Source organism: Crinia signifera, chromosome 1, assembly GCF_055691185.1.
Source record: "Crinia signifera chromosome 1, ASM5569118v1, whole genome shotgun sequence".
Taxonomy (NCBI): Eukaryota; Metazoa; Chordata; class Amphibia; order Anura; family Myobatrachidae; genus Crinia; species Crinia signifera.
Genome location: NC_139217.1, coordinates 29,911,040 through 29,936,284, shown reverse-complemented (window position 1 = coordinate 29,936,284; position 25,245 = coordinate 29,911,040).

Here is a 25,245-nt window from a genome sequence, read left to right as displayed (position 1 = left end):
TGAAATGGTCGACACCTGAAAATGCCAACATGAGTTTTTTAGGATTTTGGAGTGTTCATTTTTATCTTTACCACATTGCCACCAATCAGTGTACCATTTTGCTAGCCATACTTCGGACACTTACCATTCCCACTCATAGTCCACGTGGATGGTGGGAGTATGAAAGAATTCAGAACTGTTGAGCATGTCAAAATTTTGACAATTCTGACCCAATGCATGTCAACCAATAGTGGCGGACATAATTTTTGCCAACCTAAAGACCAGATACTCTTCACGTTAGCCCTATAGAATGGCAGTAAATTAGGCTTCCGGACTACACGCAAATACAGCCACTTTGTGTCTGACTTAGACGCATCCTCGACTTCTAATTAATAATTTAACACCCAATGCAAAATTAGTTTCTTTTACACTTGTTCCTTATGTGAGCAGAAGTTGTGTTGTGATGGCAGCTGTTAGTATGAAGGACACGGCAGAGATGAGTAACAGAGGTGGCAACAGCGATGTCCGTAAAACCGTCTGAAAAGAGAACATGATATATTGGTATCTACTAGGGTGGCCAATCCTGGGATCGGGATCAGCTGGATCCCGGGATTTGGACCCAAAAACACAGAAAATTCAATCCCAAAATTGGAGTTTCCAATCCCAGGATTTTGGGATTAGACTCGCTCACACACTGCCTGGCTGTGCAGGCTGAACAATCACTCCATCCGCCTTCAGCCACACACATCCCTCCACTGCCAGGTGCCAGGTGCCCGACCGGCACCAAGATGCACCTCCTGCAGCACATCATCTCTCTCGCTGGGCTCCCAGACACCTCACAGCCATCAGCCCGCACAGCTCCTGGCCTCTCCCACCCACACCCGGAATGTAAATATGCAGGGCGGCCGGGGCATTTTTTTAATTAGGAAATCCAATCCCGGGATCACGGGAATCCCAGGATTGAGCATTTTTCTATCCCGGATTCCAGAATTGAAAAAATGGCCCGGGATTCACTTCCCTCGTATCTACTATCTAGTACAGGCATGTCCAACGTTGGCCCTCCAGATGTTTTGAAACTACACATCCCAGCATGCTTTGCAATAGTTGTAGCATTCTCTAATAGCAAAACTGTGGCAAAGCATGCTGGGATGTGTAGTTTCACAACATCTGGAGGGCCAACGTTGGACATGCCTGATCTAGTATGATGTTGAAACATGTGATGCCTCCTCAGAACCACCCTCTTATTTTCCACCACATTTATAATTTAGCATTGCCAGTTAGGGGTCCAATGATGTAAACATGGCAATCACTCTCAGATAACAACTATGGTTCAAATATATATATTTTTAAATCCCTAGGTTAAACTTAATTTAAGATGAAGTGACTGAAATATAAAAAAAAAATCTGAAGCATAAATTAAGTACCTTGAAAGAAGTTTTGTAAATTGAATATTTCCCATTAGCATATATTTATCTCGCAATGAATATTGTTTTGTGATAAATTATTCACTTCTGCTTATATTAGTTTTGTAAAATCTGCAGCCAATGCTGACTGTGCATGTATTAATATAAAAGTGTGAAGCTCAGTTAGATTTTAATTAACTGCTTCCCAGGCCTTTATTTTTTTATTTTATTTTCCTATATCTTGTCTTAGGGGAACCTGCTGCGTTTTGTTAGTGGCGCCCAAGGCTTGAGCGTAATTGCCCTGATGTGGAAAAAAAACTTTTGATTGCCAAGGAGTCAAATTATTTTTACAAATCAGACATTTGAACTGACTGGTGGCAACTTATTAAAATTTATTTTCACTTTTTATTTTAAAGAACTATTTTTCCTATAATACTTCAGGTAATATGTGTAGAAAGCAAATTAAAAAAAGTAAAAAGTAGAATTTTTTACTATAAATTTTATGGCGAGGTTGGTGGTTTGAATCAAGATAAAAGAAGAACCGGCCCAATTGTAGCCACTTCGAGTAGCCGAGCAAAACCGGTTCATATCGTCACATCCAGAGAAAGAACTCTAGGGCCAAAAATAAATTAAGTAAAAAATGTGTCGGAAGCGGTGAACAAAATCTATGAAAAATTAAGCGAAATGTTTGCACGTGCCATGGACAGTAGTAGGTTTTATTTGATTTTCCTTACATTTTAGATATACCTCAAGAGTCGCCCTTCCCCTCTTACTATAGAAAAGAGGCCCGGTCTCTGGGCGACCTGTCCTCTGGGCAACCTGTCTACAGAGACAGGGAAGGATGTATCAGGGATTGTGTATAGTTGCCACTGCTGCGATTCTCACTGCTGGCTGCACCTGAGGGCTGGAAGGTAAGCAGCCTTTCTTCCCGCTGCCTTTGTATGCCCCAACTCTTAGTCCCCAGCTGCGGCTTTGTAATCATGGATGTGGCACAGGCATCTGGTTCTCTGGCATGTAGTGAGGTCTCCGGCATGTAGTGGTACCTTATTTATCGGTTTTGGTTTGATATGAAGTGAGGAAAAGGGAGCGTCACGAAAAATCACCTTCTAGAAATAATATATGTGATGATTGATAAAAATGTGTAAGAATTAGAGATGTACCAATCCGGATTTACCCGGATCTCAAAACGGGATCTTATTGGCCTTCCGACTGTTACATGTTTTGGAGCAAAAACATGTGTCAGCTGTTAGCCAATAAGTTCCCATTTTGAGATCCGTGTAAACCCAGATCTGCACATCTCTAATAAGAATCAATAAAAACAGTTAAAATCATGTAAAATTTGCAATTCAAAAACGAAATGCAGATTTCAATTCCAAATTCTTATTTGTGGTAAAATTCAAACCAGGATTCGCTTTGAAGAACCAAACCCCACATCTCTAACATTTATTTTCTAAATATTAAAATATGATTAAGAAGACAAACTTGTAGAATAGAAAGTTCATTTGTGGCTACGGACATATATGTGATTATTCACAATGACAGATCACTTAAGATAATTAGATTGCCTGTGGCCATGATTGGGCACTGTGTATGCATGTGCTTCTAATAGGGAATGCATTGTACATTGGCATGCAACTACAGTATGACTACAAATAATAAGGATGAGCATGAACTCAGTTATAGATTTGTTTGATTTATCGCTGTGCTCTGACCCAGGAAAGTCTCTGTAGAGTTCAGCAGTCGCCAGAAAATTGGTGCTCCACCTGCTTTGGTAATGCTTTCCCATAGTAGAAACCCTCAATGAAATTGCTCTCTCTGATACCTACAGTATGTTTTTTTGGAAAAAAAGTTCAAGAAAGAGTCCAAGTTATGAACCTACACGACACATTGCCTTATCTCTCCTCCAATCAGTATCCAAACTCAGTTGCTCCTACACCTAAGATGCATTTCCATAATACGCATAACTCTCAAAGAAGATAATACAAAAATTTGCAGAACAATTCGCAGGGAAGAGTCACATCTCTGTCACCCAGTCTTCTGTACCACATATTATATTATTCCTTGGTAATAACCTCTTAGGACTTGATTCAGTGATGCACGCAATGTTCCCGCAATACTATTGTTAACATGGTTGGTTTTTGCAGCTGCGGATTTCCTAAATTTCCCTTCTGTGGCTTGCATTATACAGAGTGTACGCACAATGGTGTTGTTGCGATTGAGTAAGAAATATTGTGAAGGACTGAGGGACGTCAGAGGTAGCGACTAGGAGGTGGCTTGTAGTGCGCTCACAATTTCATTTAATGGGCATGTTATTAGGAATGTCATTGGTTGGTCAGTGCAAGGTGCTGAGGTTCTCGGAGGTCCATAAGAGGTCGTGGTCAGATGATGACGTTGCAACTGCCTTAGAATCGGTGTAGGTTTTGATGGCGCAGACAAGGTATTCTGATGATTGATTGAGACAATCAATGGGTCAACTCCATATAGTCATCATGTATTAGGTCAACAGGTACAAAAGATCAACAGATTAAATTTTGGCAGTTCTTAAGGTCAATGTGTACAAAGGGTTGACTGTTTCAAAAAGTTGACAAGCCAACGGTTGAGACATACAGATGTGTCCATGTACATCTTGGTTTTACTGCACAATATGGCACACCTTGGACTCTGCAAAAGTCACGCTTTGTGATTTTTCTAAAAAATGTATTCTGTAATCTATTACTTTATATAAGTTCTACTGCTTCAGAAATTTTTTAGACTCTATCTACTTGCTACATTTGGAAAAACAGCTAAGCCGTGTTTTACATGTTGTGACAAATTGAGAAAAAAGCCAAGATGTATGTGGATACATCTGTAAATGGTCGCCACAATTTTTTTAATGTTTACCCAACATTTTCTTGATTTACAATCCATGTTGACTATGAGTAGGAACAGTATCCTTGCCCGAAGCATGTTGAGCAAAAGCAAGACAGCAATGGAGGATGTTTTAACTGATGGTGGTGACATACAGGTTGTGTATCCCTTATTCGAAATGCTCGAGACCAATAGCATTTTGAATACAGCAATTTTTGTGGAATTTGGATTTTTTTTTTCAAACTTACCTGGTCCCTTAGCAGAGCCCCGATGGTCCACTGACATCAATGGTGTCCCCTGGATTCCACAGTGGCCATCAGAATCCTTTTCAGCAGCATCCCTGGTCCCAAGGATGAATAGTGCGGGTGCACCAGTGACATCACCAGCTCACCCGCACAATGTATCCTTGGGAACGGGGATTCTGATGGCTGCCGTGGATACCGGGGGATGAGGTAAGTTTGAAAAAAAGGTGCAGGTGGGGGGACCAAAAACCCTGATACATTCAGAAATATCATGGTTTTCAGAATGTTTCGGTTTTTGGATATACGGATAAGGGAGACTCAACCTGTATTATCAAACACACAATATTTGACTAAGAAAAAAAATGTGTTGATCATTGCTATTATTTATTTATTAACAGTTTCTAATATAGCGCACACATATTCCGCAGCACTTTACAGAGAATATTTGAACATTCACATCAGTCCCTGCCCCAGTGGAGCTTACAATCTATATTCCCTACCACATGTACATGCACACACAGACATTCTAGGGTTAATTTTGTTGGGAGCCAATTAACCTACCAGTATATTTTTTTTTTATGTTATGTTGGTCTTTTGACCTTAATGACCTTCTGACCCTGTCAAATTTGTACTTGTCGACCATAACCACTGTCAACCCTTTTCTACCTGAAACAAGCCCATAGACACTACAGGGTTAATTTACTAAGATGTGAGTATTATTAACGATTGTAATATTATCTATTACCTTCTAGAAGGTACAAAATAAATAAGAATATGATTGGTTGCTATGGGCAACATCATTTCTTCAATAGAACGCTATATTTTAATAAATTTACCCCAACATATACCTACAAATCATCTTAATGTAGAAAACATTGACCTCAAATAAAAAGTGTAGCATATTTTAGACTCCTGCACTGCCTAGGACAGTGATGGCTAACCGTGACACCAGCTGTTGTTGAACTACACATCCCAGCATGCCCTGCATCGGTTTTGGCATGGCCAAATGGCAAAACTGAAGAAGGGCATGCTGGGATGTGTAGTTCAACAACAGCTGGAGTGTCAAGGTTAGCCATCACTGGCCTAGGAGGTGCGTACAGTAACTGACACCATAGAATGTGAAATAAACTTGCATTGAGCCAGTACTGTAGATTGTATTTTTATCTGTTCACCTTCACACATCCAGCATCATAGACACTTGTGTGCCAGACATATTTATTACCAGGCAATGTAACCGGAACAATGATCAGTGATTAGTTTTCCAAGAAAGGCATCTAACACTGACACATGAGAAGCTCATATTTAGAAACAATTTCTGATTTACAATTTCTACTTCTTCTGCGCCTGAAGGCAATGACAACTACCTCATTTAATCCATAGCTTTATCTCCTTCAGCAAAAGTCATAAACCATGATATCATTTTAGAAAATCCTGTGTTGTACACATACTGTATAAATGTGAACTACAAAAAACATTCTGCAAAAATTGTATATTTTATTTTTTGTATATAGATAGTGTGGCATATATATTTCTAGCCTGCACAATCATGTTCCACAGACCGGCACTGCCATTCTTAAAAGTCCAAAAGAACCAATTTTATAGGAATAACCCCCCCCCCCCCCCACCACCACCACCACCATCACCACACACACACACACACACACACACACACACACACACACTGGAGAGTAGGCAATACTGTTACTGAATTAAAAAGAAATCAAAGAAGATGGCTATATGGAGCCTAGGGTGGCAGACAGGATAGTCATTCATTAAATTATATGACCCCATAGAAAACTGAAACCAGAATTGTTTCCATGTTGGACTTCTGAACTGCCCACCAGGTAGATAAGTCCACACATTAAGAAGATGCTATCTCTGAGCAACCACATGTAGAAGATTACAGCAGCTGCAGGAACATTTGCCATGCCAAAAACTGAAGCAAGAGGCAATCATATGCATCAGCCAATGGAGGAACAGCAACAAGACATCAAATCCTACCCAATAACATATTTTAAGGATGGGGGATGTACAAACATCGACAGTGTCTTGGTTGAAAGTCAAGAGGTTGACACCAAAAGATCTACATTCTGAAGATCAAAAATGAAAAAAAGGTTGACACAAGCAAAACGTCAATACCGGAAATAGGGCAACATGTATTTTAACATTTATTTTTATGTCAAGTCAACACTTGTTTCTTGCATCATTTTTAGGTCCAGGGACCTCACTCTGCTATGACTGCACTCAGCACACATTTAAAATTCCCATTCATTGTCCATGTGGATGGTAACAGACACCTTGAAGCTATTTTACTGCTACAACACTTGCCCTTGAGCATTTAGTTGACATAGAAAAACAACAATTTGTACAAATATCATAATCATCATGACTGGGAGCAGTCACAGCACTAGCACTTGGTTACTACTCCTGCTCTTTGATGAATCAGGATCTATATAGAGTCATGGTGCTTATACTGTATTTATTAATGCAGAAGCATAGCACTTACTCAGCTTTATTAAACATAAAAGTTGTACAAAAAAAAATGATTTTTTTTTTGTTTCTTCTCAAAAAACAATTTACACTATGGACCCACATTGCTTATACTTCTGAACATAAAGGGGCACTGCCTGGCCCTTTCTTTCATGTTTGTCTTTTTTCTCTCTTTTTCTTTCTTCATTTGCAGGCTGTCACTGGATCCTCTTCTTGATGATGAAGCAGCAGATATACTTAAGCATTAACCCCCAGTTACGGTGTAAGTATTAATGTATTTCATGTATCCCTTAATTACATACATAACATGTTTCTCTGCCTAGTTTTTGACCACCTATCAGAAGAATCCATCCATTGTTATGATTCATCAAACGGAACACCTTTTCCCATGCTCTATAGTGTGTATAGGATAGATTTCACAGCTCCCCAACTACTGTATTATTTCCCATTACCCATTCTGGTCTCATTGACTGGTCGAGACCTGGCAGCCTCTTCACCCCTTGAGAGTATACATTCAGAAAACAAAGACAAAATCAAGCAAAAACTATTTTAAAATTACTTATTTGAGTTTTAAGTAAAATTAGACCCTTTTTTTTACTCTGCATTAGGAACCGGTGGCTCTTACAAGTTTGTCCTACAGGAAGACCAAGCTGGTGGTAGCCTCATGACGTGTAAAGAGTCTTCCTTCAGCACTCAAGAGAGGAAAAAAAATCTCCTATGAGGGAAACCTCAGGGATCAATGGCTGAAGGACTGCCCATCCCTCTGGCCATTAAGAGGCTATGCAGAGCTACAATACCAAACTTAAAGAATACTGTATGTCCATGGCAGACAATATCTCCTGCTATTACCCAATTCACATGCCTCAAAAAGTACACAATCCCCTTTTGAGAAGCACCAAATTTTCCCAAATGGCTGTACCTGCGCTGTTCTTCTACAACCTTCAATGATAGTAAACAACTCAAGGTCATTTTGTAGGATAGTCAAGCTCCAAGTCTACAGACACATTCAAGTGAGGTGACAGGGGTGTAATGTAATAGGGTGCAAAATTGTGCGATTTTTTTGGTAAAAAATAGCCAAATTTGCATGTTTACCAAATAATCAAACATACAGTAGCGTTAGATTTGCAGTAAAAATCACACGTTTTGCCGTGACCAAAAAATACCACCTTCAAAATTGTTTCCAGATGTTTTCTCATAAAAAGCATCAAAATCGCAAATGTAATAGGGAGCAATTTTTTAAAGTGCACCCTAAACATTTCCAAAAATCGTAAAAAAAAAATATATATATATATATATATTTTTTTTTTTTAAAGATGACTTGCTCCCCTCCCCGAGCAAAACCAGCCCTGGTCTCATTGAGCTAGTCCTAGTTTCCCAAAAATGGTAGGGTAAAGTGATAGGATCCCCCCGTATTTAATAGACCAGCACCGGGCTCTTGGACTGCTCCTGGTTCTAAAAATATGGGGGACAAAAAGGTTCACCAGTATTTCGGAACCAGCACTGGGTTCCAACAGTCAGTGATGTCATGCCACAGCCGGGGGACACTCATTTATACAAGGTCCCCCGGCTGAAACATGAAAAATTTAATTATTTATTTCGCCTTCAGCCGCATGCAAGGGGATGTGTTCTCATACAAATCCCCATGCATGCTAGCGAGGGGATGTGGCCGAGAGGGGGCGGGCATTCGGCGTGTGGTGCTGACCTGTTCACTAGGCTGCGGGTATACACAGCCTAGCACACAGGTCTGAATCAGGCCCTCAGTACGGTAAAGGGGGGGGGGGGCACATGTCAGCAAAGAAAACAGGCATCAGATATATGCCAGCCCACTGGGGATCTTCTGTATGAACCCTATACCCAGTCTGCTCCTGATGAAGGTGGGCGAAAGATTAAAGGTAAAGTGTCACAGTTGGAGGACTAGTTTGGATTGTGTGGTGCACAGGAATTACTTTAGGACCAGACAGAGTAGGGTTAAAGTGAGCTGGCTTTATTATAGATGGTTTCATAAAGGAAATCAAATCTTCTTATTCAAATAATGGCTTTGACATAAGATACGTAAAGAAAAGTCCCAAATACTGTCTTTGAGCAAAGTCTTTGAAATAATAAATACAATAATTCTTGTATCACTCACGAAAGAGCCAATAATACTGAGGGAGAGCCAACGTACGGGACGAAAGGGTTGATGATGAGATGGTAATGGCAGAAGACAAATGATGATGCTGGTAGAAGAAATCCGGAACAAAGACACAGGTAGAGATGGATGATGGAGCCAGGAGATATGGAGAAGACTGTGATTGGATAACCTTGAAGAACGGTATATCCCAGAAGACGGTGCAACAGATGCTGACGGGATCCTGGGTAGTCAGGAGCCCCACGGGTAATCTCCACGAGATCCACGGGTGATGCCCTGGAAGACAGCAAGAGGTCAGGGTTCCTGGAGTCAGATAACAGGGAGGACTGAAGAGTAGGCTGCAGAAGACAGGAGTAAGCCAGGAGTCTCCAACTGCACAAGGCTAGGAAACCTTTGCACTGACACCAGTTCACCAAGACAGATCCCCTAAATACATAGTGGGCGGCTGTGATTGGCTAATTAGGGCAGAGAGGGAGGAAACCTTTAACCTGGCGTCCAATCTGCATTTTGCCCACATCCAAGATGGTGGCACCGACCTCCCGGTGCCGCCCCCGGCACTCTCAGGGAACTGCCCCTGTAAGCCACACTTCCCAGCAGACCCGGACCCAGCAGGATGCCCACTCCGGAGCCCCAGAACGGACAGGCGGCGGCGGGCACGGAGGGGTGAGTATCGGACCCGCCGTGTGCCGCCACGGCCATCCGTGACATAAAGGAGGGATGGAATGACCATAGAAACCAATGAACCTATCATTTTAAACAATGTACTTGATAGATACCACCTCAATTATTTTTTTGTTGCTATAGGCAACTGCTCTGCTGTTCACCTTTTCCACTCTTTGCTACATCCCTCTTGAGTGGTGTGGAATAAACCATACTGGGAGCCGAGTACTGTAAATTGAGAGGGGTTAAGAAAAAAATACTGTAATTCAACAATAACATTAAAATCTGCTATTTAAGTTCTGGACTTTCTCCATCCACGTTGCTGATGCTACCTTCATTCCTCGCAGTGCACAGTTTACATGTCTGATTGCTATAATCCCATGGGAAGACCATTCTCTATTATACTAGCGTCCACCTCAGCGTGAGACTTCCTAGGCAACAAAGACAAATGAATATACAAGCATCTTTATATGTACAACTGTATATGTAATTATATATATATATAGTAGTCATCCATTTATCTGTGTCTACAGAAGTTCATTAAATTAATCTATTACAAGCTGTACAATGCATTGTTTGCCTTTCAAGGCAGTAGACGCATTCTACCCTGGCTCAGCGCTGTCCTACTGAATTAATTATAAGCACCAAGTATTAGATAATCAACTTCATTCACACGACTCTACAAAGATCTTAGTAGCAAGGCGTAAGATTGTGTGAGGGAACAATGGCAGCATCATAGTAAATATGGAATTTTGCACCTTATACCTGTAATACGTAGGCTGCGGGGGAGGGTGGTGGGGTGCAGGGGTTAGAGTTAGGCTCTAGGAGTGGAGGTTAGAGTTAGGCTGCTGAAAGAGAGCGTTAGGCTTTGGAACGGGGGAGGGGGTTTGGGTTAAGCTATTTGAGGGGAGGGATAGGCTGCAGGAAGGGAGGGTTATGGTTAAGCTCCAGGAAGGGAAGGTTACAGCTATGGTTAGCAGTAGGGTCAGTTTATTGGGCTATTTGTGTTGGGATTATGGCAGTTGGTATGCTGGGGTTAGGATTCTGACCATCAGCCTTCTATCTGCCGGTATCTCGTATCCAACCTACCTGCCGGTATCCTGTATCCAACCTATCTGCCAGAAAACCGTATCCTACTTATCTGCTGGAAAACCGTATCCAACCTATCTGTCCGTATTCCATATCCAACCTGATGGTATCTTGTACCCAACCTACCTGCCATTATATCATATCTAACCTATCTGTTGGTATTTCGTATCCAACCTATCAGTTGGTATCTTGTATCTAACATATCTTCCGGTATCCTGTATCCAACCTATCTGCCGGTATCCCGTACCCAACAAATCTGCTGGTATCCCCTATCCAACCTATTTGTCTGTATCCCATACCCAACATATCTGCCAGGATCCCGTATCCAACCTATCTGCTGGTATACTGTATCCAACCTATCTGGCAGTATCCCGTACCCAACATATCTGCCAGAATCCCGTATCCAACCTATCTGCTGGTATCCTGTATCTAACCTATCTGTCGGTATCCCATATCCCACCTATCTGCCAGTATCCTGTATCCAAACCCTGTTTATTATGAAATGTTTTACCAGTCTCTAAATTTCATATAGTGCCAATATCAAGGCCCAGTCCTTCCCTCACCAAACCAAAAGCAATTAATTGACTGTCAACATCACAATTCCATTCAAAGATTCTTCAATCAGCAATGTGAATTTATAAATACAGTGCGGATAGCCATTGAGTGGTGAAATAAAATGGAATTTGCATATGATCAGTCAGATCTATTATAGCATCTCTGCAAAACAACTCCTTCTGGGCGGGATGTACTAAAAAAATGTGTTAAAAACCCAGTTTTCTGGGTTCTTACAGGATATTCAAATTCACTAAAGCCGGGCTTTGAAAGCTCTCCTCTTGTTCTATGGTTTTGGGAGTGGACTAATCCCTATATAAGCAGCTGCTGTTACAGAACCAGGTCCATTCAGCGCCCAAGTTTAACCCTTGGTTATTTCTCCTTTTTGCTGCTCTTATTTTGCTCTGTTCATCCATAGTCAGACTTACAGCTGTAAGCAGTGAGGTGCATCAGAACTGCAATGTCTTACACAAATTAAAATAACAGTTAGTGAAAGGCGACAGTTTTATATAAAATGTTCCATTTCACGGTATAACTTCTATAAAGATGAAGAATGTGTATATTTCTGAAATATATTTTCTTTCTGTAACGTATATAAAAAGCCATAGAATTTGCTGAAATAAAAGACAAAAACGACAGTATCAATATGCATATACAGTAGTTTATGATGTTAATAACATTTTAGTTTTGCAATTCTACACTTCTTTTGGTATTTGTTATTGCTATAATTCATTCTGTGCATCGATGAATCAAAGGACGCAGTTTGGTGTTTATTACATTTCCACAGCAGTCTGTAAATATTAATATGATGTAATTCTCGCCTACTGCCCTTTACCTTACCTCTGAAAAAGCATCTAATCCTGGATAAATCATTCTTGCAGATATATTTTATACATTGACACACACTGCATCACAATGTTGGCACAATTTCAGATTTACACCCTGGAATTGGGGAACTCTAAAGAAACGGTATGAAATAGTATTAGTTTTGAATACAAAGTAGTACCATTAGAGGCCACTAGGGAGATTGCCATTGGCAAAGTCATTCATTCATAAAATGTAATTCTCTGTTCAAGATACAGTCAATCTATATAATAAGTTGAAGAGTCTGTGTGCGTGCGTGTGTGTGTGCGTGCGTGTGTGTGTGCGTGTCCGTTGCATTGCGGACACACCGTGGCACTCAGAGCCACCAAATTCTGCAACATGATACCTCTGTACCCGATGGTGTGCACCTCGAAGCCGTTTTTGGGAAATTTCACTTAGAAATTTAAAAAACACCAAGTTTTAATTTGCCTTAATTGATGATCTGGGAAAAGGATCGACGATCTGGGAAACCGTTGCGAAGGAACAACTCCACACCTGATTTCATTGCTGTCATTGAGTATGAATAACACATTCTAACACTATGGTGGATACTTTAAACAATTAGGAATAAATGAGGATATACATAGACCACACATCACACACAAATGTACACATTGTACACGTGCACACACACACAGTACACCACATACGCACACATAGTATACAACACACACATATATACGTAGCGAGCTTCACACACTTACACATTGGACAGATACACACAACAAAACACAAACATAACACACCACATGCAGTACATCACAAACCCATATACACTACAACACACACTCAAAAACAGTCCAACAAACACACACACTTAAACATTGTGCAGATACAGAAACACACACAAACATTGCCAGGATAGGCACAGCACACTACACTACACACACATGTATACGTAGCGCACCTCACAAACTTACACATTCGGCATATACACACAACACACACACATAACACACCACTCACAGTACAACACACACCCACATTCACTACAACACACAGCCAAAAACAGTACAATACACAGATCACACACACTTAAACATTGCACAGATACACACGGCACACTACACACACACACATTTATACGTAGCACACCTTACGCACTTACACATAGGGCAGATAAACACAGCACACACACACATAACATACCTCTAACACAACACACACCCACATTCACTACAACAAACAGCCAAAAATAGTACAATACACAGATCACACACACTTAAACATTGCACAGATACACACGGCACACACATTTATACGTAGCACACCTTACGCACTTACACATAGGGCAGATACACACAGCACACACACATAACAAACCTCTAACAACACAACACACACCCACATTCACCATACACACCCAAAAAACAGTACAACATACACAAAACACACACTTTAACATTGCACATATACACAAAGACACAACATACACATACTGTATATACATAGCACACCTCACACACTTACGCATTGGACAGATAAATGCAACACACACAACCACATACACTACATCACACACACAAAAACAGTACAACACACAGAACACATAAAAAATTGACGTTTATTTAACAGTCTGTACCAGCAAATAAAAACTGTACCTAATGTACCGTTTTTTCTTTTTTCTGCATATCCGTCTCTCCAGTCCTCCGGCCTGTCACTGCGCTCCCCAGCCAGTTGCACTGAGAAATCTTTGTCCTGGCCAATGCACCCCTTGATCAATACAAAGTGGGTACACTGCACTCACCCTGTTAGTCAGTTGGATATCAGGCACTGCTCTGCCTTGAGGGTGTCCCAGACTCTTTTGGTTCATAGATAATGTTTGGTCGATGGGCATGAGCGCTGCATGTATTCGTTTGAATGTTATGAGTGTAAGAAGTTGAAGAATAAGACTGAGATGAAGATTTGTCACGTTATAGTGTACAATTTACTCAATAAATCGTGAAAAAAATATATGTACATAGAAGTACAACCAAGAAATAAAAGTAGGTTTAAAAAATAAATTCTAATTCAAACTGATAATTGTTTGGATGGGGTGGGTTGCCAAACAAATCTATAAGTGGATGGGGGGTATGGATATTGTGGGCATAATTGGTGTTTGGTACACCTACAGGGGGTCCCCAGTTGATGAGAAATTTTCACTACAGTGTCACCGTAGGCAGTGGTCGAAGTGGAAATTTTGAAGTGGGGGTATGGAAATTTTGAAGTGGGGGTATGGAAAAGTAAAGAGTGAATATAGTGCGCACCTTCGGAAAACCCCCTGTCCATCAACGTCGCCTGCCAGACTGCCCCGTTGTACAGGGGTATTACAAAAGCACAATATGCGCTACTGAGTGATCAGAGAGCATCCTGAGGGGGAAAAAAACGTTTTTTTTTTTATATTCAGATTAAAGTGGCGGTATGGCATACCCCCGTATACCGCCCCACTTCGACCACTGACCGTAGGGGGAAATCCAATTGGGGTTCAGGTGGTCTTTTAGGGACCCCTTTACAATCCCGTTGGTCTCCTCTCCTAAAGCCTATGGTCTCCCTCAGTGATTGACTATTATTAAGGGAGACCGTAGGCTCAAGGAGAAGAGACCTACGGGATTGTAAAGGGTTCCTAAAAGACCACCTGGAGAGACCTACAGGATTGTAAAGGGTTCCTAAAAGACCACCTGGACCCGAATTGGGAATCCCCTTATGGTGACACTGTGACCATGACACTGTAGTGAAAATCCCATCAAATGAGTAGCCCCTGTAGGTGTAACAAACACCAATTATGCCCACAATATCCATATCCCCCTCCACCTATAGATTTGTTTCACAACCCACCCCCATCCAAACAATTATGAGTTTGAATCAGAACTTATTTTTTAATCCTACTTTCATTTCTTGATTGTACTTCTATGTACACTTATATCTTTTCATGATTTATTGAGTAAATTGTACACTTTAACATGGAAAATCTTTATCTCAGTCTTATTCTTCAACTTCTTACACTCCAAACCTTATCAATGCACCCATTAATGATTGCGATGGCTGGATCGGTGGATTGGCCCGGCGGGTGTAGGGAAGAATTTGGCCCATTGCACCCATTCCCAGTGGTGCATTGCAGTGTTGTGCGGGTAGCCTGCGTCGCGTTATGATGTCATGTGGCCAGGCCTGCGGACATGCTCCCACACTCAGGGGCTGCCCCACTGGTAGAGATGACCGGTGCATGTGCTTTACAGATCTCCAGACCTCAGAGACTGCTGCAGGCTGGATTGGTCAGGGGAGCGGGAGTGGCAGGGAGCCTTGAATTTTTTATTAATTATGGCGCAGTAAGTAACGCCCACCCCGGTCTCCACGCACTCAGCACCTGTATTTACACATCCTAGAAACTGTACCATTGAAAGTATAGAAATGGAGGTGTGGCCACATCCCTTTCTGATTCTGTACCGATTTCTGACCCTCAGATGTTGGAGGCTATGTCATAGGTGCTAAATCTCAGGAGTGGATGTAGAATTCATCAACACATACAAGTTATCAACTCAGGATCGTTGTGTTTCAAACAACACCACCACACCTGAATTCATTGTCGTCATTGAGTATCAATGCAAACACATTCTAACATTATGGTGAAATCCACAACAAATTACAATCTTAGGTCTTTGGCACAGCATACTGTAAGATTACATTTTCAGCAATTTTGGAAATAAAAAAACCCCAAGGTTTTCCCGGGCAACGCCGGGCGGGTCAGCTAGTAAATAAATAAATGTGACACTGTGGCCTATACATAGATTATTAGCTACAATCTTATCAGATAGCATAATTTGACAAACTTCTTCTCATTCTTCTCCTCCACTGCTACCTCTTTCTTCTTCTTATTCGTCTTCGTCTCGTCCTCCTTCTCCTCCACCACTTCCTTTCTTCTTCTTTTTCTTCTTAGTCGTCTTTTTATCCTCCTTCTCCTTCACCACTTCCCCCTCCTTCTTTATATTTTCCTCTTTCTCCTTCTTTTCCTTCTATTTTTTCTTCTTTTCTTCTCTTTCCTTCTACTTTGTCTTCATTGTCTTCTTTTCCTCTTTTCCCTTCTTCTTTTCCTTCTACTTCTTCTTTTCTTCTTCTACTTTTCCTCTTTCTCCAGCTACTTCTTCATCTTTTTGTTTTCAGCCTTCTTCTTCCCCTTTTCCTCCTCCTCCTCCTTTTTCTTCTTCTCCTCCTACTTCTTCTTTTTGTCTTCTTTTTTTTTTTTTAATTCTTCTTCGAAGTTATATACCTAAAGGTGAGCTTAGCAGGTCACAGTCTGAGATGGACCCATACATATTAATTACTTAGTTATTTTGTGTATTATCAATTAATTATGATGAGACTCCTGCACATGTGGAGAAGGTAGCCAAATATAGGCTGTGTGTACTGTATGGGAGGGCAACAAGCCTGCACACAGACCTGCATGGATATAGAAGTACAGTATGATAGTTGCACTATATATATATATATATATATATATATATATATATTTATTTATATATAGTTGGTGTAGAGACTTGCAGATGAACAGTTCCACACATTTGCAGTAACAACCAGCCAATCGGATTTCAACTGCCAAATTACAGGCTGGATTTAAAAAACAACAGGTAAGAGCTGATTGGCTGGTTGTTTTTAACTCTCCACTTTACCCCTTTTTGAAGCTTGGGGTATTGGGGTGATTGTAGAGTGAAGTGCACTGTGCGGGTAGATTGAACACTGCTGTCTGCAGAATGAAGAGCACTGTGTGTATAGATTGAATGCTGATGTTTACAGACTGAAGTGCACTCTGCAGAATGAACGCTCAGGCTTGCAGAATGAAAAGCACTGTGTAGAAAGACTACATGTGTTTACAGACTGAAGTGCACTGATCAGAATCAATGCTGATGTTTGCCGTCTGGAGTGCATAGTGTATAATGGACACAGTTTTTTTGAAGAAAGGATCAGCAACATGAATATACTGTACTAGGAACTGGGAGCAACCAATGAATAGTGGCAGGGAGCCAGTACCAGGTCATGGGACCCAAGTTGATCTGGAAATGAAGCGCACTCCAAAGCAGCATTAAATAGGACACGCTCTGCTCTGATAGGCTGTTAGACTCAGCTGATCCCAGAGCCGCTTGTTATTGGAGACCGCATTGACGGATGACATAAAAGAAGGACCACGAGACATGCCAACTAAAAGGCTGCCTGGCAACACTCCCAAGGAGAGGAATCAGTAGTGCTGCACGATGTTACAGGATCTGGAAGCTTGATGTGGAACATAAGAGAGATAAAGTGGCAGCCCAAAGCAATCAAACAGCTTGTAAATCGCATTTCAAAGGCTGCACTACAGTATATAAATGACAGATATAAGACAATTGGTTGCTGTGGGCACATTCTCCTCTTTATACCTCTCCAAGACATAACATATCTCCTCAATAGTGTCTCGGTGGGAATAGAACCCAGGACCACAGAGCTGTGAGACAGCAAATTAGTCACCGCTTCACTTGTGCCAAGTGAGGCTTGTAAGCATTGCTGTACTAGAGTGGAAACCAATGGGAAAAGAGCATAATACATTATGGGGGTCAGAAAAGTCTCTGGTTCCATGTAGGTACCCCTGAATTCATTCCTATTTTCATTTCTCCATTCCCCCTGCATCAATATACTGCAGAAGGTATTATAATCCATGATGCATGAATGCGTCAACTTCTATTTTTTTTCTTATCCGAACTTATATTATTAATTTTCATTGTACTAGACTATTTTTCATTTTAATTGCTTCATGAATCTATTTTGAATCTGTCAACCAATCCCTTAGATATTTGAAGTCCTGCAAATCCCTTCACACTGATACATTTTCATTCTCCCATATTTCCACGTCAGTTTACATTTTAATTGCTACTGTTCAAGCTTAATTAATATATAAGTACCCAACATAGTCTGCATCAATTAAAAACTTTAAAAGGAAAACTTAACCCTCCTGCCTCATTAGAGCGTTTTCTCAATGCAAATACACACTTGCTCCGGCATGCATTCCCTAGTTACATATTGACACAGCACAAATTGAGCACAATAACCACTAGATATACAGTAAGTTTATTTTATTCAAATCAATGCAGCAGGGCTTATGTGGTCCTTGAGAGGTGGCGGAACTCATATACCCTGCCCCCCCCCCACACACACACACACCTTCCCCATTAGGTGGAACACGGACCAGTGCCAGGGTTTTTTCGGCACCCCTTGCAAACTCCAAAATGTGTTCCCTGCCTCTCATATTTTAGAGGAAAAGTGGCCTCACAAGAGTATACCCATTCAAATTATGCAACTCAGTAAAATGCATATTAACATTACACCACATGTGGTGACCCTGATTCATATTACACCACAAAGTAATGCCCCTTATCTACATTATGACAAATAGCAATGCCCCTTATTCATGTTACACTACACAGTAGTATTCCTTATACGACCTTGACAAAGCAGTCAGCAGTACTTGCGAAACGCATTGGTGCTTGCCGTTTGGACCCAAATTTGCCCCAAGGAATTATCCTTTCTACACCTAAGGACTTGCCCCACCTGCTTACTCATCTGATCAGATTCCCCCTTACCCCTGGAAGTCTCTTGCCAGTGAAACTATGGAAACCTGACCACTCTCAGTAGTGAGGACTCCCGAGCAGGCTAATTTCATCTGTGCCATCGGTTGTAGTCCATTTCAACCTCTTCAGGACACCATAAAGTGGCTAATAAGGACTCCTTCAAAATTTCCCCCCAGGATCAGAGCATGTTTACTATCCTTGATTTGGTGACTATGCAATTGGGTCCATAACAATCATTCCTTTTTTCAATCTGTTTATGTAATTTTGTTTTTAGTATATTGTATTTTAATGTTTAATTGTCATTAAATAACTACTGAATTATTGGCAACAATCAGCGCTGCTTTTTCTTGTCCTCTTTTTGTTTATACTCTGTTGGGAGCTGACTACTCTAAAAAAAGCAGCTGCTTTTGATTAAACAACTCTGGGTAAGCGCTCTATACTAACCACAGGTTAGTTCCGTCCATTTTGTATTCCTTATACATGTATGACACACAGTAGTGTCGCTTACAAATAATCACCACTGTAGTATTGCTTATACACATAATGACCACAGCAGTAGTACCCCTTATACAAAATATCCACAGTACAGATGGGTCAGGTACCATCCTGGCTGGCGGGTCGCCAGAACGTCCTCGCTGGCGACCTGCCAGCAGCTGCGCCAGCGAATACACTGAGACGCGCGTGCGTCTCACGCGCACGCGCGTCTCAGTCTCCATCGCCAGAGCGACGGAAACCCTGTCCGTCTCCGCCTCAGGGAGACGGACAGGGTTAGGGGGGGTTAGGGGGGATGCGGGCAGGCGTCGGGGACCCCGGGTTACTGCCGGCAAGCCGGCGGGGACCCGGGGGAACGGATGGAAGCGCCGTCGGAAGGGGACGCGCGCGCCTCTCGTGCGCGCATGCCCCCTTCTCACCATCGCCATGGCACTGGCGGGGGATGGCGGCTGGCGACGCCAGCGCCATCCCCTGCCAAGATGGGACCTGACCCATCTGTAAGTGGCTTTTGTATATTCAGTATATCTATCTCTGTCACTCCAGCAGGTTACTCTCCTCTCTTCTTCACATACAGAAATGGAAGATGCTGGGACAGGCTTTTCTGTTGTAATTACTGTGAAGTTGCCTCCTACACACACACACTTTAGCCCCTGCAAGGCAGAGGTCTTCATCTGCCTAGTACCTACCTTCTCTTATTGATGATCCCAGATCTGCTGCTAAATCTGCATGTCTGTAATGATGCCACCAAAAGGGAAAGATCATCCAAGGTTATCAAGTTCTGCAAAGCTGATCTCAACTGAAACAATTGAGGAACAATTTATTTCAAACAACCATTACACCTTTATGCCTAGATATAGGAAATATCCTGTAACAAAGTGTTTATACGTAAGTTGAGGGGACCTTTCTTGGATGGGTAGCTTCACTCCAAATACTTAGACTGACTGCTAGTATAGTCAGAAAACAGAGGAAGAAACAAGTACATTTACAGATGATAAAGTCCTCACAGGACTCTCAAAATTGAAAGTGGATAAATCAATGGGGCCAGATGGGATACATCCAAGGATACTAAAGAGCTAAAAGGGGAGCTGGTAAAATCATTAACATAATTATTCAACCAGTCACTAGCTACTGGAGTAATCCCAGAGGACTGGATAACAGCGAATGTGGTCCCACTGCACAAAAGTGGAAGCAAGGAAGAGGTAAGCAACTATCGACCAGTGAGCCTTACATCAGTAGTAGGAAAATAAAACAAAGAGTGGTAGAATATCTCAAAATTAGCAATTTACAGGATCCGAAGCAGCATGGGTTTACAGGGGGAAGATCTTGTTAAACAAATCTTATTGACTGTTTTGACTGGGTGACTAAAGTAATAGATCAAGGTGGGGCTGTAGAGGTAACATTCTTCACAGGAAGAGGAGCAGCAGAAAAAGAGGACATGCACTGACAGTAGAGGGAGGAAGATTCAGGGGAAATTGAGGAAAAATTACTTCACCGTAAGGAGTAGTGGATAAGTGGAATAGCCTCCCATCAGAGGTGGTAGAGGCAAGTACAATTTAAACATGCTTGGGATAGGCATATTGATATCCTTACAAAAAAAATAAGGATCAAATATGGTTTGAGGTAACATGTTTAAAAAAGGGACAGAGTAGATGGGCCAAGTGGTTCTTATCTGCCGTGAAATTCTGTTTCTATGTTTCAAATTCTAAGATATATCCTTATGCTGGATATAGTAAATAACTATAATAAGTACTGGGGTATAACGTGACTTCTTTCAAAATCCGAATTTCAAGATTCTCCGGTTTCACTGGATTTACTCAACTGTTCTTGTCAACCCCCACTGAGATCAGAAAGCTGTAATGCTCTTTAGTGAGGGTTGACAAGTTATGCTACAATGGTGATTAAATAATAAGGAAAGAAGACCTATAATTCACCTGTATTTGTCCTGTATTGTCTTCAACTGTAAGTTACCGTTTTCCTGTTTTGATTATGTGTACTCTGTAACTGGGAGCTGTGGAACACTTGTGGCACCATATAAATAAGGGATAATAACAATAATACTAATAACTAGGATAACCTTGGTACAGATAATTTTTCCACACAGTCACTATACTTGTCTAAGCATGGGTTCCAGCGATACACTAAGGCTACTATCCCAGCATAGAAGAAATAAGAGTCAGAGCCTGAAGCCAGGACACGAATGATGGCTGACCTTCCACCGTTGCTTGCGAATCACCACTGAAGAAGCACCTGGGTGGAAGGTAGCACCCTTGATTAGACCCTTGATTAGCACCCAGGTGCTTCTTCAGTGGTGCTTTTTCACTCTGTGCCACATAAATGTGCATGCCATGTGAAGACTATACAGCCGAGCGAAAATTTCCAAATCCATGGTGAGTACAAATGTACTTTCCCGCCATAGCCTGACATGGGGGCTGCCCTATTGGTTCTAGTCACATGTTACTCTGAGCCAATCCTGTGTAGTCTAATTCCCTGTCATACCTGCCCAGCCAATCCTGGCTTCTCAGGTGGTATGAGCATGCTGGGAAAACTAGACCTAATTGCTAGTGCTTCAATTGTCTCCTGTTGGTACAGTTGTGTCTCTCTGCTGCATCGTGTTTGCTTCCAGGTATTCCATCTCCTGAGGTCCTCTGCCCAGAGAACGATATTCATCTCAGCAGTTCTGTTCAACCATCATTCCTGTCGATGTTCCAGTCTTCGTTCCTGACGATGATCCAACCATCGTTCCTGGCGATGTTCTAACCTTCGTTCCTGCATTCGATGTTTCAGCCATGGTTCCTGACGATGTTCTAACAATTGTTCCTGTCGATGTTCTAACCACTGTTCCTATCGATGTTACTACCATCGTTCCTGTGGATGTTCTAACCATAGTTCCTGCATTCGATGTTTCAGCCATCGTTCCTGTTGATGTTCTAACCATCGTTCCTGCATTCGATGTTCCAGTCATCGTTCCTGTTATTGATGTTATAACCATCGTTCCTGTCAGCGATGTTCAAACCATCGTTCCTGTCACTGATGTCCTAACCATCATTTCTGTCATTGATGTTCTAACCATCTTTCCTGTCATTGATGTTCTAACCATCGCACTCCAGCATCCGAGGTGGTGAACATCATTCCAAGTTGTAAGTATTCCCAGGCAACCCCAAGTAATGTACTTTGCCCTCAGTGTGGTTATCAGCTCATTGCCGCTCATATGAACTTCATCAATGCGCTGCACTGCATCTTCATCATCTCATTGCATCACAGTCATTGTGTACCAATTCCTGTTGCCATGCATACGTTCCTCTCTGCCAGTTGCCAAGTACAATCTTCCCTGTTATCATCTGTTTCAATAAAACTGATTGTGCTTTTGGTACTCTTTACTTAGAAGGGCGCCCATCTCGGCCATCTCGGGCATTGAATGCACTAAAAAATCAGGTGCGATGCGACAGACGAGATGCCCGAGATTTCCCATAGGGAACAATGTTAAATGTCTCAATTGACCCGATTTTCCTGTTCAATGCCTCAATTGACCCAATTTTTCCATAGGAAACAATGTTAAATGGGCCACAGAGGCCAAATAGGCACCCTGAAGTGAATAATGGCCACCCGAATTGTTAACGCCACCCCACGATCAACGTCAACCCGAAGCGTGGCGAGCGCAGCGAGGCCGCGAGGGGCGGCGGTACGCGTCCTACGACCTTTTCATACCCCCACTATCCACGTCGGCGTGGAGTTGAGAATAGAAAGTGTGGCGAGCGCAGCGAGCCACCGAGCCCGAAGCGTGGCGAGCGCAGCGAGCCCCGCGAGGGGACGCGGATACCTTCACAGGTATCTGCGTCCCCTCGCGGGCTTCACAGCTGTCCGCGTACCCTCGCGGGGCTCGCTGCGCTCGCCACGCTTCGGGCTCGGTGGCTCGCTGCGCTCGCCACACTTTCTATTCTCAACTCCACGCCGACGTGGATAGTGGGGGTATGAAAAGGTCGTATGACGCGTACCGCCGCCGCTCGCCACGCATCGGGTTGACGTTGATCGTGGGGTGGCGTTAACAATTCGGGTGGCCATTATACACTTCAGGGTGCCTATTTGGCCTCTGTGGCCCATTTAACATTGTTTCCTATGGAAAAATCGGGTCAATTGAGGCATTGAACAGGAAAATTGGGTCAATTGAGACATTTAACATTGTTCCCTATGGGAAATCTCGGGCATCTCGTCGGTTGATCGCACCCGATTTTTTAGTGCATTCAATGCCCGAGATGCCCGAGATTTTTTACTAACGATGCCCACGATCAAAATCGTGGGCGCCCTTCTAAGTATAGAGTACCGTACTTTTAAACCTGCCATCCTAAACCTGCCTCTGGGTGCCCTACTGTACAATATATGTACAATTAGGGTCTAATCAAGCCTCCCCGATTCATCCATCGGTCCGAGCCTTCACCTGAGGCCTTCATCACCTTGACTCAGACCCCAGGCATAATGGCCGTGATGAGAAGCATGGGCCTACCTGCTCTAGCCTATTGGGGAACATGAGTAAAAATAGAGAACATTACAATTTGAGTGGTCTTGTTAACTTACTTTTTAAACCTCCCTCGAATGAAGAAGAGACAACCCCCATCTCCAAATGTTCATCCAATAGAACACCATTTGTATATGGTGGTATTGTAAGACAGAGCAGACAAAAACAGTCAACTGTACAAAAAATTCTTAATAAAAAGAAAGAAGTAGGTGATAAGCTTTAAATAGATAGCACGCTGAATCACTAACGGTGCAAACCGGTGGACTATGGTTAGGATTTACATATACTGTATGAGGGTTAAGGTTCGTCTACAGGGGTGAATATGGGTAAGACTTTGGGAGAATAATTAAGGGTTAGGATCTCGGAAGACAGCTATGGCCAATGAGGAGAAGGTTATGGTTAGACACTATTGGTTAGGCACTACGGTGAGGTTAGGGTTGGGCACTAGGGTTAGTTTAGAAGGTAGGTTTGCTTCATCATCCTCCTGAGGTTTGCAGACCTGTCTGCCAAACATGTTGCACTTACAAAAAAGTTGAATTGTAATATTATGCTTTATTTTATTGCCTGTTCCTTATGTTTTTATAAACATCTTATTTTATTGTGTCTATTGTGTTGCAATTTTTTTTTTGTGTGTGTTTATTATAGGAGTTATTATACCTCCAGGACATTTTTTTATTAAAACCACTTGATATTTTATGATACCCATATAGAATTAGCAATCACTTACATATACAGAGGGAGCCCCTTTTATTCAGGCTGGGGCTGGTGATCGTATCGTCAGCCTCCGCCATCCGCCACCAGCTGTCAGAAGGGGGTGCATGCGCACGAGACCCTCACGCACCCTGTTCTGACGGAACTCCCCGCCGTCTCCCCGCCAGTTCCATTCGCAACATCATAGCTTCCCCCCATCTACTTTATGCCACAGTTTGAGCAGTAGGGGGCAGGTTAAAAAAAAATCCCAGGTGTAAAATAAATCGGCAAAATATGATATGTTATATGTGCAATGTACTGTATGTATAATTTCTATGCATTTTAGGTATGTATGTTTACAGTAGGTGTATTTTAGGTACAAACCAAAAGAACTAAAACCGACATAATGTAGCGCTGTAGAGTGGGCTTGGTGCAGACATGTTTCAGAGTGACATTGTGGAGGGCATAATACATATAATAAAGCACTAAGACGGACAGCGTAAAAAAAATAAGCTCTTTAAGAGAACCAACATAATAAGTTATATTCAGAGAGATTAAGACGTCTAAATGGAAAGTCATTTGGCTTAATGGATGCAAAACGAACCATAATGTTGGAAAATAGACTCATTTTCTGCTGGGCAAGACTTTGTCAACAAAGGTAAGGTCTTTCAGCGGGAAAATCAGGCGGGAAAGGTCGCGGCTCTGCTACGGAGACTTACATAACATGTCACAC